Source organism: Paramormyrops kingsleyae, chromosome 13, assembly GCF_048594095.1.
Source record: "Paramormyrops kingsleyae isolate MSU_618 chromosome 13, PKINGS_0.4, whole genome shotgun sequence".
In the NCBI taxonomy this organism is placed as follows: Eukaryota; Metazoa; Chordata; class Actinopteri; order Osteoglossiformes; family Mormyridae; genus Paramormyrops; species Paramormyrops kingsleyae.
Window position 1 is genome coordinate 8292387 of NC_132809.1, and position 17643 is coordinate 8310029.

General features: G+C 44.0%; 2 long non-coding RNA genes across 2 annotated transcripts in view; one reads left to right on the forward strand and one right to left on the reverse strand.

The window, feature by feature from the left end:
• Nucleotides 1-16509: 16509 nt before the first annotated feature.
• On the reverse strand, nt 16510-17410 carry LOC111848230 (uncharacterized). Its single transcript, XR_002839254.2, has 2 exons — nt 17309-17410; nt 16510-17088 (listed from the first exon to the last, which is right to left on the reverse strand). It is a non-coding gene; the product is annotated as an uncharacterized lncRNA (long non-coding RNA).
• LOC111848229 (uncharacterized) overlaps nt 16971-17643 on the forward strand; it is a 31988-nt gene continuing 31315 nt past the window's right edge. The window contains exon 1 of the long non-coding RNA XR_002839253.2: nt 16971-17109. This is a non-coding gene — a long non-coding RNA (uncharacterized lncRNA). The remainder of the gene's footprint in view (nt 17110-17643) is intronic.

Below are 17643 nucleotides of genomic sequence, written 5' to 3' on the forward strand. Positions count from 1 at the left end.
TAACTTTGCTGCATGTTTCTAATCTCCGACATTCTGTGGGGTTATGGGCGGACATGCTGTGGTTATTTGGAGCTCTTGGTAATGGGATTTTGAAGCAGCCCACTGCCTTTGTACCAGGAAGATGCCAGAGGTAGGCAGAAAAGCCCACTACAGGCACCCAGAGATGAAGTGACCCATCCAGAAGGTGAGGTGGTGGTGTGGAGAGGAATTCAATGCAGGAGCAGAAGTTTCTGAGTGCTAAAACTTGCTGTTTGCTCTGATTGCCTCCTTGAGGTGATATACCAGGATGTGGTCTCGTACACCGGAGCAACAGCCAATCAAATGCCAGCATTTTACTGTTCCCTGTTACAGTCACACTTGGCTTTGACAGACCCATCAAATGGTACCTGTGTGTCCTGCAGTCCCGTACACAAATAAGACTCTTTTTAACAAATCCCTTTAAAGTAGTGTTTCTTAACCCAGCTGGTGGGCCACCTCAGATAGTCCATTTTTCTGTCCTCCCAGCTCACAACTCTTCTCTACCAGGTATTCCTTGTTCTTCATTGTTTGATTGATTGATTCAGGTGTCCTGGGACCTGTGAGGGAGCAAAAATGTGGACTGTCTGAGGGTCTCCCAAGCGAGGAACAATGCCTCAGTCATATGGACGTGCTCGTGACAAGGGGCCAGGCAGCATGTTGCTTGTGTGTGGCCACTGTCCCTTCATGCACATTAATAGGGTTGTTGATAAGCTCACGGTGGAGAACAGACCGCAGGCATGCTCCCATGACAGCGCCTGTCAATGCTCCCATCACGCAGTCAGCATTAACTACACCATTCAGATTACAGCCGTGTGGTTGGTCTGCCTTCGACGTGCCTGGAGTGAGTCACGCTGCTCACACTCAGTGACTACACCAGCCACGTCTGTGTATAGCGCCTCTTAGCTACTGCCTGGGCTGTGTGTTCTGTGTTTCAGGGGTTTATTTATGACAGACTGAGTGCAGAAACAGGTTAATTCATAGCAGTATACTTCTATTAAACCCCCTTTGGTCTTCCATCCTTCCAAAGGTTTTGTCATTTTTAATGCCCCCTTTTATTTGGAGGACAGTCATTTGTTCTGCAGTATACAGGGAGGCAGGTCTCGCACTGGTGATCATAGTGGAGAAGATGCCATTAATTATGGGAATTTTCCCACGTTTACTCTAAGTAACTCCCTGGAATTTGAGCAGCTGCATGTCTGTTGCCCCCTGCCACTATCCAAGGTGTGGGGGCATGCTGTTTGATTCTACCCAGTCACCCCCCCCCCCCCATATATCTCCACCTGCCCTCCTTTCCAGAACCTTCACTCCTGTATATTTGAGACACTTGAGCCATCAGATTTGGGTTTGTGTGAGGGAGACAGCGGCCGCTTCTGAAGATCTGGTATAGCCAATAGTAATCAGCCCTGTGTAAATTAATGTGTAATTAATGTTGGCCTCGGTGAGCCAGATAAACACGTTTTCTGGCCTTTTGACAGTTTCAGCTAGAAATCATGGTGGACACACAGGCATTACTGTTAAATATGTTTGAAAAGTTTAGGATAGATCAGGGCAGACTGCAGTGTGGCTGGCGTCATTAAGATGAAGGCCCTTTAGCAGGATCTATTGGTTTTGTCTTGGTTTGTGACTTGAAACCGTTACTACAAGACCAGGATTGTATTGTAATGGATAAAGTAAAAGCTAATTCAGTGGTACCTCAGTTCTCGAACTCATTAGAACTCGAATTTCTTAAAGGTCGAACCAACCAGTTCGAAAAAAATTTACCTAGAACTCGATCTGAATCTCAGAAGTCAAACCGTGAACTCCAACCTAAGATAACTTGTACACGCGAGGAAATGAGTCACGCAGCACGTCTCTCAGTGGAAACAAAGGGTAACGCTTCAGTCTCAGCCTTGCATTCGCTGTGATAGCATCATGCATGTTTACACTAGCTGAATACATATATTTAGACAGTAAAATACATTTAGACAATGATAGACAGTAACAGTAATTATTATATAATAAAATACATTTAAAAATAAAGATTTCTTATTAATTATTTTAATATTAATAATAAACCATGAATACATTTAATTATAATAATATTGTCCTGCCAAACAGGGACGGAATGGAGACAAAGACGCAGACATGAGGGTATCGGGAATACGGGGTTTAATTACAGGTAAGGCAGGCGAAACGCAGACCGACAATACAATGACTGGGCTGGGGAAACAAACTGAAACGGGGACAAAATACAGAGGACTAATGACAACAACCAGAAACAGCTGATCACACGGGAATCCCACGCGGGGTTAACGAGGGGGCATGGCACACGGAAGGAGCGGAGGATCGGGGCAGGACACATTGTTTTTTTTAACTTTACACATTGTTTGGATACATTTATTTTCTTACTTTACAGATTACTGTTTTGATAAATATGCTTAGATGTGTTTAGTACAGGATATGCTCTTCTTGTTTTATCCGGTTCATTTTGTGTTCAAATACAAAAAAAAAAAAAACATATTTAGGTGTAATTTTTTGGGGCCAGGAACCAATTAACTGGTTTTCCATTATTTCTTATGGGGAAAATTCGATCACGACTCGAACTTTTTAGGATTCGATCCGGAGTTCTGAACGGATTAAATTCGAGTTCTGAGGTACCACTGTACTGTAGATATGAAATATCAAGCAGATGGCTTGTGCTTAAATTAAAGGTTGGTTTAAACTGAGCTGCTCCTGGAGGTAAAACTACAGGGGAATGTAGCTCCTAAATTCCGGGGTTCAGTTTTTCTGACAAGGGGGTTCTAGACAGACTCCGACACCTAAATCGCTCTCAATGGGGCTTCGGGGTCTCTAAGTTTAGTATTACAGGATGTTTTTAGAGATGAATTCAGGCATGGTGGAGGAAATCGCATTCAAGCCCATGCAGTGCCCACATGAATGAACTGGCCTTAAGTTAAACAAACCTGTGACATGAGGAGGGGGGGGGGGGGGCAGATGTGCTGGGGGAAGGCTGCTCCATGTTCTTAACCCTTTGTGGCTGCTCTGACACGGTCTGGTGGTATCAAAACCCTGTGGTGGGGGTGGGGGGGGGGACAATGCGAGCTCTGTAAGCTGCCAGCCATGTGACGAGGGACAATGGCAGTGCAATTCCGCAGTGTCTGGTGGGCTCGGGTGTTGTGGTCTTGTGAGGCCCTTCTGGTGGGACAGTGTGTTTCAGGGCGAGCTGTCTGCCAGTCCCTGGCACGGCCCTGCCCCAGCTTATTAACGAATGATAATCACGTCGTCTCGTTTGCGATCCTGCCTTCCCGTGCCTTGAGGCCTCTGCTTCCTGTCTGCTCTCACACGGATCTCCTGGTGATGTTGGTTTGCCTGTTTTTTTTAAATGTGTTTGCTGAGAAGGCATTTGTGAGACTTTTTTTTTCCCCCAGAAGTATTTGCATTCCCATTCCAAGATCCCAAACTTTGTCTAAAGCTTCCTAGGCCCATCCTCTCTGTAATCTCTTCCTGAAATATGTGCAGGTCCGTATGTTGCATGTGGAGTACAGTCTATGTGGTGTTTATGAAAACTCTTCTAATGGATGCTGTCTTTTTTCCCTCCCTGGGGAAATTTTTATAGTGTACACCTATGTGAATTAATTCACATAATATTCTTAATGTACAGAAAATCTAAGTTGCCGAAAAATACAAATATTTAAATTGAATCTAAAAATGTATCCCAGCCAATTTGATTTAAATTTAATCTGCACAGAAGTCTCAAATGTTAATCGATACGGTTAATGTAAAATTTTCATGTGAATTTATTTAGGAAAAACTCTCTTCACATAAGTATACAGCTATCATTTATTTGGTGTTTGTTTTACAACATTAGAATCACTGATTATAATGTATTAGTAGGAAAAGAATGAGAGGCATGGCATCATTCATTGTAATGAGATCTTAATGATGATTAGCAGATTTGTACAAGTGGGATGCAGGAAGAGAGTTGCGGATGTGCTTTCGTAATTCCACGTGAGAGGGCACGCGAACCCGGCTTGGAAATGCGCGCTGGCTGCAGTTTGCGGTGCTGGAGGCATCGGCGGCGCGCGGGGCCTCGCAACGTTCGTCTCGCGGCTGCTCCCCTTTCACACTTCTGCACAAATTACTCACTTCCATGCCAGGGAGAGGTGCGCGCAGGAATCCTTTGTAGTGACATAATTTTCTTTTTGACCTGGGGTGTATAGGGGGTGTTAATAGGCATGCAGTTTTTTTATTTGGTGTTCGTGTTTCGTAAGTAACATATGCTTTGCGACTGGGAGAGAATAATGTCTATACTGTGTGTTCTGTACATCCATCCAGTAATTAATTATAGGTAATAATTATTTTAATCGTTAGCATTTAGATTTATTTTTGGTAATGTTGCATGTCCTTGTTTGTCTCGTTATAGCTCCGACGGAAACGTGAAGAGGAGGTATGGCTGCGCGATTCTGAGTAAAATATGACTCACGATTTTTCCTTCCCACTGAGATCGAGATCAAAGTTTTCTCTCACTATTCTTGAGCAAAATACTAATTTTCCATTCCATATTTTCTTTATGAAGAAGGAACACTATATGGAAATGCACGATATATCGGTTAACGTACCGGTAACGGTGGCCGATATTTAAACGTTATCAGTATTAAGTTAGCAGCTCCAGAGGTGTGGAGGACGAAGAATTTCGACAGCTCATTTACCCCTTATAAGAGATCTAGTTTTTATCCAAAATGCTGACAGTGAAACTTGAACAACTATTTTAACTGGGATACCGCACGCTCTTTTAAAGTATAAAAGTATAAATAGGCTTAACATTATTAGTCTTAACATAAGAACTGCTGGATCTTGGTGTTTATTTTCGAGCTCTTAATTTGCCGCGGTGGTGGTGCAGCTGGGCATCTGTGACTCGCAGTGCCGCGGCTGGGCTCCCAGGCAACGACTGCAGCATTATTTTGCAACACCCAGTTTGCTTTTATTCGGGGGCGGTTCTGGGGGGTCAGTGACAACATGCGTGGTTCTCCTATGTGTATTTACAAATACATATGCTACTTGGGTCTGAAAAAATATTATTATTATCGTTTACATTTATATATGTGGGCAAAAAGTTTGTGCACTGGGAACAGGCAAAACAAACGTAAACGCATTTTCTTGACTGAGTCAACATGGATGCGCCGGAGGGGGGGGGGGGTGGATCGCTAAAGTTGGTGAAAAGTTAACGACAGAAAAAAAATAGTCAAGCTTATGGAAGCAAGACAGTCTAATTAAGAAATTAGAGTAAGTTACTTATTGGTAAAGACTTTCAAAATGTGACTGCAAGGCAAAGCTATCGGTTTTCAAAATTGTCTTTTGCTTCTTAATGCTGATGGACATTAAGGTCAAAGACACCCCCCCAACAGAACAATTGGCTTCAGCCCCCCCCCCAGTGGAAATGGTCAACCACTTGCTTTTATTAATTTATTTTTGTGCTTAGATGTATTTTTATTTACGTGAAAATATCCCACTGACTTTCCCCTTATCTTTTCACTACGGAAGTCGACATCAAGTGACAGCGTCTGTGCGCCCGGTGACGCTCCACTGAAGAAGCGTAACGTAGCGCAGAAAAATACATTCTCCAAGTACCGCAACAAGATTTCAGTGCCTTAGCAAAGTGCAGCTCATACCTGGCTTACTTTTTAATTTTGAATTAATGTTTCCCTATTCCCGTTTAGTTTGGCTTACCTTTTGAGGGGGGAAGGGCAGTAGTTTTTACAGACGCAATTATATTACTTTTTAATTGCAATCTCTTCTGTTATTAGAGAAACGTGTGTGGTTAGACGGTAGAAATAGAAGCATTAAAAATTTACGTATGAAATTATGCCAATTTTAGAATGCTCGCTGTGTCACAGTAATTACTAGATTTTTGTATTTAATTTAACATGACTGGATCATAATACAAGCACCTGGTTGTCGGGTGCTTGTTACAATAAATGACAACATCTCAGAGAAAAGATTTTCATTTAAAAAGTATAATTTGCCATATAGCAGTAGTTATTAACGTACTGGTTAAGTAATACATTTACGTTGTCTTCTCATTGTCGGGATTTAACATGGGGGGGGGGGGCGTTTACAAAGGCGTCGCACTGTAGAAGGGGGGCTCTGGGAACAGTGAATCCTTAGCTAGCAAAAACGTTAAACCCACTTTACATTCCATGTCTAAAAATATGCTTTGACTGTTTTGTGTGGCTCTTTATTAATACCTGTGGATTTCATTTACCTGGTAGGAAAGAGAATACATTTTAGAAAGCATTTTAAATTATTCAATTTGTTTTTGCTTATGAGGTTAGCTGTTTTTTTTTTTGTGGAAATCAATTTTTCTCATCAGATTAAAAAATGCATATTACAATGCTTGTAGTAAATTATATATTAATTGTAGTTTTCCGTCAAATAATACATCAGTCGATCCTAGGTAGTGCTGGATGTGACAGAGTCAACTCGCAGAAATGTTTTTACAGCCTGTCTTGGTGTAGTGAGGCGCTGCAGAGCGTAACATTTTGCCTTTTTGTTAACATTCGGAAAGCAATGCAGAATTTAGCCAACAGGTTACATTTATCACAGAGTGCTGAGTCAAAACGGCTGCTTACTCAGACCCCTGTCTCAGTGCTCAGACCTCTGGGCTCGATGCCGGAGAATAGTGGCCAGCGTTTCAGAGAAGCACAACTTAAAAAGTTTCTCTGTTAAACTGTCAGAACGCTGAATCCTGAAAGGTCAGCTGTCACAAATGGAAGCAAATTCCAAATTATTTGCTTCAGTTTATATCCAGTGCCAGAGTGTCAGGCTGTAGTAATTATATTCGATCTGCCTGACTGTGGTTTTAATGGAGAACAGAGGAAAGTACGTAATTATTTACCCTTTATGCTTCTGCTAAGTGGGAAAGAAAAGCTGTCAGGATGTTTACATTTATTTATTTATCAGACACATTTATGGAAAACGACGCAGAACTGAGAAAGCAGGTCAGACATTCAACGGAGCAATTGAGGTTAAGGGCCTTGCTCAAGGGCCCAGTGGTGACATCATTCAGCCAGTCGCGAGATTTGAACCGGTGACCTTCTGATCACGGGCATGTTGTCTTAACCCACAAACACGCAGACATTTTCTTTCAGGCTCTTAGAGGCATCTCTGCTTCTCAAATTGAAAATGGTCATTGATGTGTCATACACACAGACAGAGGAAATACAAATAGGGGGAAAGGCTTCTGTCCCACACATTAAAAGCCCCTCTATGATGGCCAGCTGTGGGATAGAAACCATACACCAACATCCCAGTGTTACCAGTAGCGAGTGCCGACAGCTGATGAATATTGAAACGATGCATGCATGTCATAGAGCCATCTTTTGGTGGTATACGCGTCTTATTCACATCTTATTGCCGTATGAATCGTTGAGACTGACGTGTGTCTATGTGATGAAGGTGTACAGTGTCTCACTTATAATTAAAGAGCATAAAGCAGTCTGACAGCAGGCAGATCTTTCCACATTCTGAGCTGTCAGTGACCTAGAATGTGGAATTTTAATAGTGTTGTTTAACCAGAGTAATGTGCCTCTGTGTTTTTATTCTATTTCATGCTCAAGCAGTACCCTGTGAATCTTCTGTGTGACATTTTTATTTATTTGATGGTTTTTATCCAAATTTATGTCCAGTTAAGAAAGCAGGGTCAGACTGTCCCTGAAGCAGTTGGGGTTAAGGGTGACCTTCCAATCGTGACCCCTAACCAGCAGAGCCACATGCTGCCTGCTCTTCCTGCTCTTCCTTATGCATTCTTGTTTTTCTTCATTTTGAAAATTTAGGTTTATTTTTGATCGGCAACCTTTTTGGAATTTTTCAGTTTTACACCTGTGTGAGTAGAGAAAAAGATTAATTGATAATGGAACTGTGTGTGTTTTTTAGTCATTACAATTTCTGTTTAATTAGAGGTAAAGTCTTACACGCAATACGTATAATTATCCATAATTTGTGTTACATTCTGTGCATGATTTAATCTTTTTGTAAACTTAACACTGAACAGGCTGCATAGATTAATATTAAATTTCACTTTCCATGTCCCCCCAGGGGTAATAAAAGTAATATTTACAGTGACAGTCGCTCATTATAATTTCAGTGAATAATATGCTGATTGTATTTCCTCTGCCTGTGTGTATGAGAGAGAGAGAGTGGTGGCCGTGGCGACCAGCTGGCCCACATGCAGAAACGCTGCACGCCCCCCCCCAGCCCGATCCCACTCTCACCTGAGCGTGACCACTTACTGGGAGCTGGCCGTGTTGCTCTTTGTGTCACAGTCACACCAGTGCTGAATAGCTGTGAAGTGTGACCTCAGGGAGTGCCTCCGCTGCCTTCTCCCCGAGTCTCCTGCTGCCATTGAGCCGGGAGGATTGCTGACATTGTCATTCTGAGCTTTAACACAACACACTTCAATAAGGCAGGAGTTCACCTAAGTATTTATTGGTCATGTACTCTGTTGTCCCATCTCAGTTTTATAAGAACTGGCAACTAGTGTCTAATTTCATTTGTGGATGGTTTAACTGCTTAGATTTTTATTATTGTATTTATTTATTTATTTATTTATTAATGTATTGGGGGGGGGTGATTATTTTTATGTTTTCAGCTTGTACCAGGGTGACTTAAATTCCTTGAGAAACTGTAATGGTTCGGGGGCTTGGATGTGCCTCATTCCGGTTGCGGAGGGTCTGCATCATTCGATAGAGGAAGTGCTTCCTGAAGACCCTGATCCTATCTCTGTCTGATGGGGGTCGAAACGGACCTGCGGTATGTGTGATGTCATCACAGGCTTCCAGGCTGACGCTGGGCAAGGCTTTTTTTTTTTTTTTTTTCCTTTTCTTTTGCTCTGTTCCTTTCTCTCACCTGTCCCATTAATTTGCCAGCCCGTGACATGACTCAGACATTGTTCACAGTTCGTTCTGCTCGCCTGGAAGTTGCGCTGACTGCAGGGCGCAGTTTATAAGCATGCTTTGGTGGGTTATGCGTTCAGAGACGTACGTATTCCATCTGGCTATCTGCACATTGGTTACTCCAGCCCAAACTGGCGCTGCTGGCTCCCACGGTAATGGGATGAACTGGTAACTGCCTACTATTAGAATCAGCCATTACAATAATATGCATCATTCTAAAAACGTAATTAAGTTAAATTATAATGCACGGTCCCACGTATAAGTTCAAGGGTTGAGCTTTGACTGACAGTGAGGTTTTGACACCACAAAAAGTGGTTCGTTGGAAATTCCATGAGTAAATTTGCTATTTACCTATAACTGAGAAAATCAGTGTCTGTCTTGGAAAACATTTGTAACTGCTATCAATTTTTCTCATGAATTATTCATTGCTTGGCCTCCGAAGCTTTGTGCTCCGCCCTGGGCCAGCCTGGCTGAGTAGTTGTACATGTGTGCACATATTTCTTTATGTACTTTTGGCACCGTGGGTTTTTTTCAGGTAACGGTAAAATTTTAAGTGCAGATTCGGTGTATGGCAGGATTTCTGTGAGGCGTTTCTACACCAGTGTTCAGTCTGGGTCTCCAGGTCCCCACCTCCCGTCCAGAAGGGACGCGGTCCAGAGGCCATGCATCAACCGTGAGCACTGACGTGCGCCGCCCCGCGCCTCTGAAGCACCTTCCGCCATCAGAGAATCTGACACCGGGGTGTCCAGCAGTAAGCAGACTACTGAGGAATCTGTCATTATCATCCGTTTTCCTGAGTGAAAGCGCCCACTGCTGTTTTCGCCCTGCCGCCTGATAGTGGGACGTTCACCGAATCCCCTGTGAGCGCGTCCTGTGCCGTGGCAACGGCGTCCCGACAGCTGTGGCAGCTGAACTTCTGCACACGGCTCACCAGGACGGGTTTTTGTGGCCAGAAGGCCTCACTTCTCCATAGCAGTCCGCCAAAATGTTTCTGTCACTTTTCACGATCTTCAGTCCTTTGGTGGCCCCCACACAGTTGTCATTTTGTGTGGTTTGCACACGGTCCTATTTTAAATTCCTAATTCATCTATTAGCTCATTGTGTATTTCCCTTGAACATTTGAATGTGTTGCCTCAGATAAATTTAGATCGCATTCACCTCATATGTCCCACTGTTCTGCTCGTCTCTCTAAACTGCCCTTCTTAGAATAGTTGAGAGGGGAGAGTGGATTCTCCACATGGCCACTAGGTGGCTAGATGCTAACTCCCTCAAACACTTCTGCCACAAGTGTAGCAGGGTTAGAATCAAACCCTAGTGTGCTGCACTGTCGTATCAGTTGTAAGGCTTTTAGCGAGGCTGTTAGAAATGCTATGTTGCTTTTATTACATTTTATTGCAGTAAATATATTTGCTAGAAGCAGATTAGAGATGAGTGGTTGTCTTTTAGGTACTCTAATACATGTAATCAAGAATCCTTTATATGCCGCTTGTAGGAGTAGTACATTATGGAAAGGAAATCTTACTCAGTTCTATAATTATACCTATAATTCACGTTTATTGTGGAATGAATTCTACGATCTTCCGACTAATCCTAAAATAGGCCCTTTTACCAGCTCTGTGTGCTCTGTAGCGGTAGCTGGGGTGCTGGCCAGCCCCCTGAGCCGTCTACCTGTCCTAGCAAAGTCTTAATGATTTATCGACACAGTAAACTGCTTAGGGATGAGGCCTAAGCTTTACTAAAACACGCCGCCGTGTCTGGACAGCAGCAGGAAAAGCTGGGCTCTCGCGCTTTATACCAGCTACTGTTCAGAGATGACAGGGTCATGTCGCCGTTCAGGGAAATGTGTCAGCAACTCCGTGGAGAATTTGAAAGGTCAGTTAAACTTGCCTGCAGCCTAAGTAAGCAGGTGTTCTGGAGTGGTGCTGCAATGTCCTTTCAGAGTGTCTAAGGAATGAGGAGCTCTTTGATTTCAGGGGTTTTTCAAAGTAATAAAAACAACCGCTGCATTCTTATGCTACCAATAAAAATGGAAGAAAAGATGTACGATGCTGTGTTATATCGCAGTTCTGGATGTTGAGGTCTGAATCCTGAGATGTGGCCTGTGTTATCTCCACTGGGATAGTAGAGCTTGCTGAGTTTGCTTATAGGAAGGGAATGACCCAATGTGAAGGTGGGCGAGGAAGTTATGAAGCAGATCATTGTCTCCGCTGGGGCATCTCTGTGGGCAGCACTGCTAAGCTGACACCTTCAGGGCTCCCTGTACACCTCCAGCTGTATGGGTCTGGATCTTGCGTGATCTTTCTCGCTGTGTTGTGCAGGTTTCCCCCTACAGTGCAAAGACACGGCATTAGACATTGGCATCTCTTAATTGCCCATTGCTGTTATTGACCAGCATCACATCCATGGTGTTCGCCAGCCTCATGCCCTATGCTGCCTGGGGTAGACTTCAGGCTCCCGGTGACCCTGTACAGCGGTGTTTCCCAGTCCGGTTCTCGAGGACCAAAAGACAGTCCAGAGGGAGCAAAAACTGTGGACTGTCTGACAGGGAGCTGGGAGGGAGCAAAAACGTGGCCCGGCTGTGGATTCGGATTGGGAAACACTGTTGTGCAGGGAAAGTGACCTGGATGGATGAATGGATGGATGAGGGCATGAGAAGGAACCTGCAGCACAGCAGCAGGGGCTGCTTGGTGCTCGGTGGACTGAACCCTGCCTGGTTTCCACCATGTTATGCAGCCTGTGTTTTGAGCTCCCATGACGACCTGATATGTGTGCATTATGGGGGGGTTGGGGGGAGGCTTGGACCAGCTCAGGTTTACCATGCCTTTGACTGTTGCTTTTGAAGCAGCGACTTTTCAGTGTGTGTTCTGCAAGGTCAGTCCTTATCCTGTACTTATTTATCTTAGCATGCACCAATATCGCATCCATGCTAAATGACTCTACATTTGGTGGGGGCGTCTTGTATATATTTAAGTGCGGCCATTGTAAAAATGGCTTTCTTCCTGTTGTTGTTGTTTTCGAGCAGGGTGATTTTATTCGAGCCTGGGGAAACGGAATGGTTTAAATGCAGATGTTTTTTACTGTAAACAGGCGTACAGGAACACTGTTAGCCTTGTAGGCGGGGAGAGAGATTGAGTGCGGGTTTTCTTTCAGGCAAGGGATTAGTACAGAAAATTAGCTGGAGGATGAAATGTACAAGACTAAGTAAAGAACAAAAATCAGAAACACTGACGTTATAGAAAACGCCGACTAAGAGCAGGAGGCTCCTCATTCTTTTGACAAATTTTTAAAAATCTTATGCATCAAAATGAATTGTCAAAAATTTGCTATGTTGTGCAGCAGTATGCTTGTTGTCTCACTTGTACGAGCTTGTGATCAGAAGGCTGCTGGTTCAAATCCCAGGCTTGGCTGCGTGATTTTGCCATCGGTCTACTAACCCCCAGTAGCTCCAGGGACTGTCTGACCCTGCTTTCACAAAAAGAATGTAAGTTGCTTCGGATAAAAGCATTTGTTAAATAATGAAAATTGTGCTTTAATTCTTCCTAAAAGGCATGGATGTGAACAATGTACAGTGTCCTCATGTTAAGCGAAGCAGACCATGTAAATGTTCAGCATTCATTGTGACAGTCACATGATCCCCCATACTCCCCCCCCATTACTGTTTTCTTGTTTTTCCCCGCCCCTCCATTTTCTTAAGTGGTCATCCAAAGGTCAGTGAGGTGAGCGAGTGGCTCTATGACGGTCTGCGCCCTGGTGAGCCCCTGCTTGTGCGAGGGAACCCAATCTAAGGGTCTCAGCCTCGACTGCCAATACCATCCTGGTTGTAATGAATCAGGTCCTCCTTAGTGCGATAATGTGATCAATTTCTCATTTCGCTGAATAAATATGCGTGGCGGTAGGGAGCTGTCTTTGACCTGCCGTTAACCTCCCGCCTGATCATTCATAGGCCGGCTGGGGGGACTGAACTGGGGGGGGGGGGGGTTTCAAACAAGCTAATAATTTGTCAGAAGTGTCTGCTGCATTGAATTTCTTATAGCAAGAACGCCACAGGGCTCACGTCACAGTACTGTACCTGCAATGGGGTCCGTGTAATGATATGCAAAATGCCAGTTTGTCCAATTGTGTGCTATTTTATTCTATTGTGTTGTGAAGCGTCTTTGAGTGTCTTAAAATGTATTATTATTATTATTATAGTAGCCTCACACCTTTCTGTTCTCCCCGAATGTCCTTAATGTTCCTCTTTCTGCTCACTGAATAGCGGTCTTATAAGGTTCTTGCTTTGTTATGAAGATGTGTAGATCTTGTTCTAATACCATTTGCACCTGTATCTGGGAATTCACTAGAAGCTCAGCCTAGCTGCACTTATTCAAAGTTGCCTAGCATGTATGTTTGTAATGCATTTGCCTCACTTTTGACAAATGCATCTACTAAATAAAAATAAATGTAAATACTGCATATCTGGCATAAAAAAAATCCTCTGCCTGGTAAAAACAGTAACCCTTTAACACCGCCGGTGTGCCCAAGGAGAAGAGCGGCCCTGTGCGCAAAATCCATAAATGCGATTTCTGAGCGGCAGCCTTTACATTATTAACATCCCGATCTTTAGTTACCCTTCGCTCAGTGCTGTTTTTCCACCCGCTGTCACGGTGCCGAGCAGAAACACGGGCGCATGTGGCAGAGGCTGGCACGCGGGGAGCTGCGTGTGGCATGCACCCAAGCCTGTTGCAGGGCATGCGACACGACAGATCCTTGTTATTTATTTGTGGCTTTTTTTTTTCTGTATGTCACCCGCCCGAGATGGCTTACCTCGAACGTGACATGGAAACAGGCCTCTTCTGTTACGAAAAGCCCTGGTTTTAGCTTACCTCCCCTGGGCCGGCTAACCTTAATCACATTAATGGCCGCATTAAAATGCCGCTAATTTTACCCGACTAACTGCTTGCGTTTCCATTAAATTTGAGCAGGCAGGCATTTTTAAGTAGCTGGAAGCTAAGCTGCTGTACTGTTACACCTCAGATCTATCTGAAATCTGAGTGATCGGATACCCCTCTGATTTGAGATGTTACAAGAGAGCCATCTCGCTACACGTAAGGTATGAAGTGTTAGTGGAATGACAGGTTTTTGCAGTTTTTTCTACACTGCAGTCAGCTGTTGACGTGTTCATTAGCGCCCTGTCCTCAGAACCTTGGGATGAGATAGTCTAGCTGACTTAGAGACTGCAGCTAATTATATTAATCATCGATGGGTCGTCGATGGCACTATGACAGTGTTGGAAACTGCTGTCCTCAGCCCACGGCTGATTGTAAGCTGATTGGCCCTCGGAGTGCCCCTTCCCCTGTCAATCACAGATTCAAGACATATAATTGGATAATGATACGGTTCATCCTTCTGTATGAATTATGCCTCCCAATAAACCGGAATGTCCCCTGCTAAAGCCCCTGTATATGAAGACGCTGCCCCTACAGGATGCTTTGTTTTAAACCTCATGTTTCCTATATTAATATTTATCTCTGCTTCTGCTTCTAGTGGTGAATGAACATGCCCTGGGGTTACAGTGCCCCCTGGAGAGATGGGTAGTGCTGGCATTTTGCTGAGCAGGGCCATTCCCATTGGCCGACTTCGGTCTTGCATACTGGGATGCATTATGTGAACCTGAGAAGAGGAATTCATGAAAAGTGTAAAGATGACTAGCTGGACCTAAATTTAGCATTTGTGGGAGTGCACTGGACATGGCTCCCTGCCTGCAGTTTGCTTTGGCTGGGGGGCGGGACTGGCAGAGCCCCGGCTCACTCGTGAGGGTGCAGCTGTGTGCCATCACTGCAGTGCGGGCTGCACGCCCTGCCAGTTGGGGGGCGGGGGGGTGGGGGTGTTGAGGCAGTGGCCACCTGGTGTTTTAATGAATGAAAGGCAGAGTGGGGGGGGTGGGCTAGTTAGGATAAAAGAAATTTCAACAAAAGAACATGGATTGTGTTCTTGCGTAAGGCCGGTGTACGATTGTCAGTGTAGTGGTGATTGTGAAAATGTTTTTCCCAGCAGCCCCAGCTGCCCTCGACATTCATGGGGTCTTGTTCCGGTGAGGTGGCACCGGGAAGTCAGGGAGTGTAAATCCCCACGCCGGGTATCTGTGTGGGTGGCCAGTCTAAGGTCCAGAGCATGGAGGCTTTTGGGTGAAGCCCTTTTGCAGCTTGCTGAACAACAGCGGCCACGGGAATTTTGCTCCTATAAACGGATAATCAGAATTACAGCAAGACGTGGGGGGGAGGGGAGACGTGGGTGCAGAAACGTCGTCTATTTAGAATCGGCGAGGAAAATATGTACAATAAAACGCTTTCTGCTGAATCCATGGAAAATAGCTAATTGAAAAGTAAAGCAGTGCGCCTGCTTTCAGCCCGGCCAATCAGAAAGCGGCATGCAAAGAGGAATGGCGGCCAGCTGGTGCACAGGGAATGCGGCGGTCGCGAGCCGAGTGACTGCCACGACCCCCCTCCTCTGTGAGCAGTAAGAGGAGTCCGACGCACTGTCCTCCATCCAGTGGAAACAGCAGAAGGTGCTGGGACCCGACTGTGCCCTCCGACATGTGCATCTACTGAGTTATTTTGTTTATATGTTTTAAGTGTGCTATGAAAATACATATTGGCATTCATGTTGATCATAAACATATATCATGTTTCCCTAATTCTCTATCAATTTATCTCCAACAAAACCTTTTAAGACCCAAAATATAGTTATTATTCCCATGCAAAAAAAGTAACTGGGAGTCATGGGAGTTGTTATTGTGATGCCGCATTGTTTAACAACCACAAGCATTTTTGTTGAATACACTCACACAGTTTGTCTGGAAAAGGGTTCTTTAATTAATGGTTAGCTAAATTAGTGAAATGAACATGTGTGCTAATGTTTGTTTCAGGTCCTGCCCTGATTAAGTGACGAAGCAGAGCTTGATTTTCACCTAATATTACTGTAATCTATTTTATCGTGAGTGCTTTCAGTAAATTCCATTATGGGACAGACAAACCCAGAAGTGGTGTGTGTGTATGTATGTGTGTGTGTGTGTGTGTGTGTGTGTGGTCCAGGTATACCTTACCTTGTGGGGACCAAATGTCCCCACAACGTGATGAATACCCAGTTTCCTGGTCCCCATATGGGAAAACTCTATTTTTTTTTAAATCTGTGACTTCAATGAAAAAACTCTTGTATTTTGTTTGGTTACTTATGGTTATGGTTAGGGCTGGGTAGGGGTTAAGGTCATCATAATTAGCATTAGCATTTTTCCTATAGAAATGAATGAGCGGTCCCCAAAAAGATATGATCACATGACTGTGTGTGTGTGTTCTCTTTCAAAACAGTCAGGCTTTTCTCAGTCACTTTCTTCAGGCTGTCTAAGGTTTCTTTGCATGACACCAGTGAAATATCCTGCCTTCCACTCACAATGTCTGATAAAACATCTTCCATCATCTTACCTTGTACAAGTTTATGGATTCATCCAGGATTCAGAAATGAAATTTATTTCATTGTTTCTTCCAACATTTTTTTCTTAGTTTTGAGAAATGAGAAATAGAATGCATTGGACAAACTCATATTTATTGCATAATATAAATAAATTATTTCCTTATTTAACAAATTTTGTGTCAGAATTACAATGTATTCTCTATTGGGTGGTCCTCTACCTGCCTGCGGTTGGGTGTCACCAGAAGGTGGCCATTCCCATGATGCATTGCATTGATATCAGTGAGCTTCTGGCCCTGTCTGATCTGGCATGGCTGTATGACTCAGGCATGCTTCTTTATAAATGGCAATGATTTATTGGAAGTCAGTGGTGTCATCACCGTTGTCCATCTTTGTTCTGTTCTCTTTACCCTTGGCAATAATATGCTACCCTTTCCCAGCATGGAAACAATGGCTGGATTATCTAAGACCAGCTGTGGGTTAATAAATTTAAAGGGTTTTTGGTGTCCATGCAGAGAGGTGTAGGGGATCCTTTACCGCCAGTGTATCCAGGGCACCTATTGATGGTCAAGCAGGAGATCAAGTTGGCATGGTGGCCAGAAGCTGCACGTCTCCTCATCTCCGTCCCTTGAATAATGTAGCTGCTTCTCTTGCACTCCACAGTCCGTTTGTTGGCAAGAAGGACCAAGATTGACAGCTGCGGGCCAAAGATTTACAGGTGATGACATGGGCTTCTGGGAAACACGAAAGCCGGATGACCGTAATAATCAGCCATAAATATCTTTTATTGTCTCTTTATGTTAAGTAAGAGACGGGTGGTAAATCAATATGCCAATTTTCCATAGGAAAAAAGGCTGAAGAAGATGTATTTAGAGGTGATTAATATTTTGCAGTAGAATAGACCATGCATTTTTCACCTTGTTCTCTGGTCCGGTGGAGGAGGGGGTAGAGACATGTTTAACGCTGGATGACAAGATTTGACAAGCACCTGTCATATTCTTAGTCTTCAAACCACTTTCTGACCCCATGAAAATCAATGTGGTAATTGCCTCGGAGCTAGGGAAAAATAATACGGAAAAACATACCATAAACAAGGAAAGTGACGTAGATTAGCAGCCCCCCAGGATGAAGCTGTCATTGACGGGCATGTTACATTACCTAGCTGAGGGAATCGCGACGGTCGTTGCCTGAGATGAGAGACAGAGTACCACAGTGCCTGAACGCAGAGAGATGGTTATGATGATGATGATTA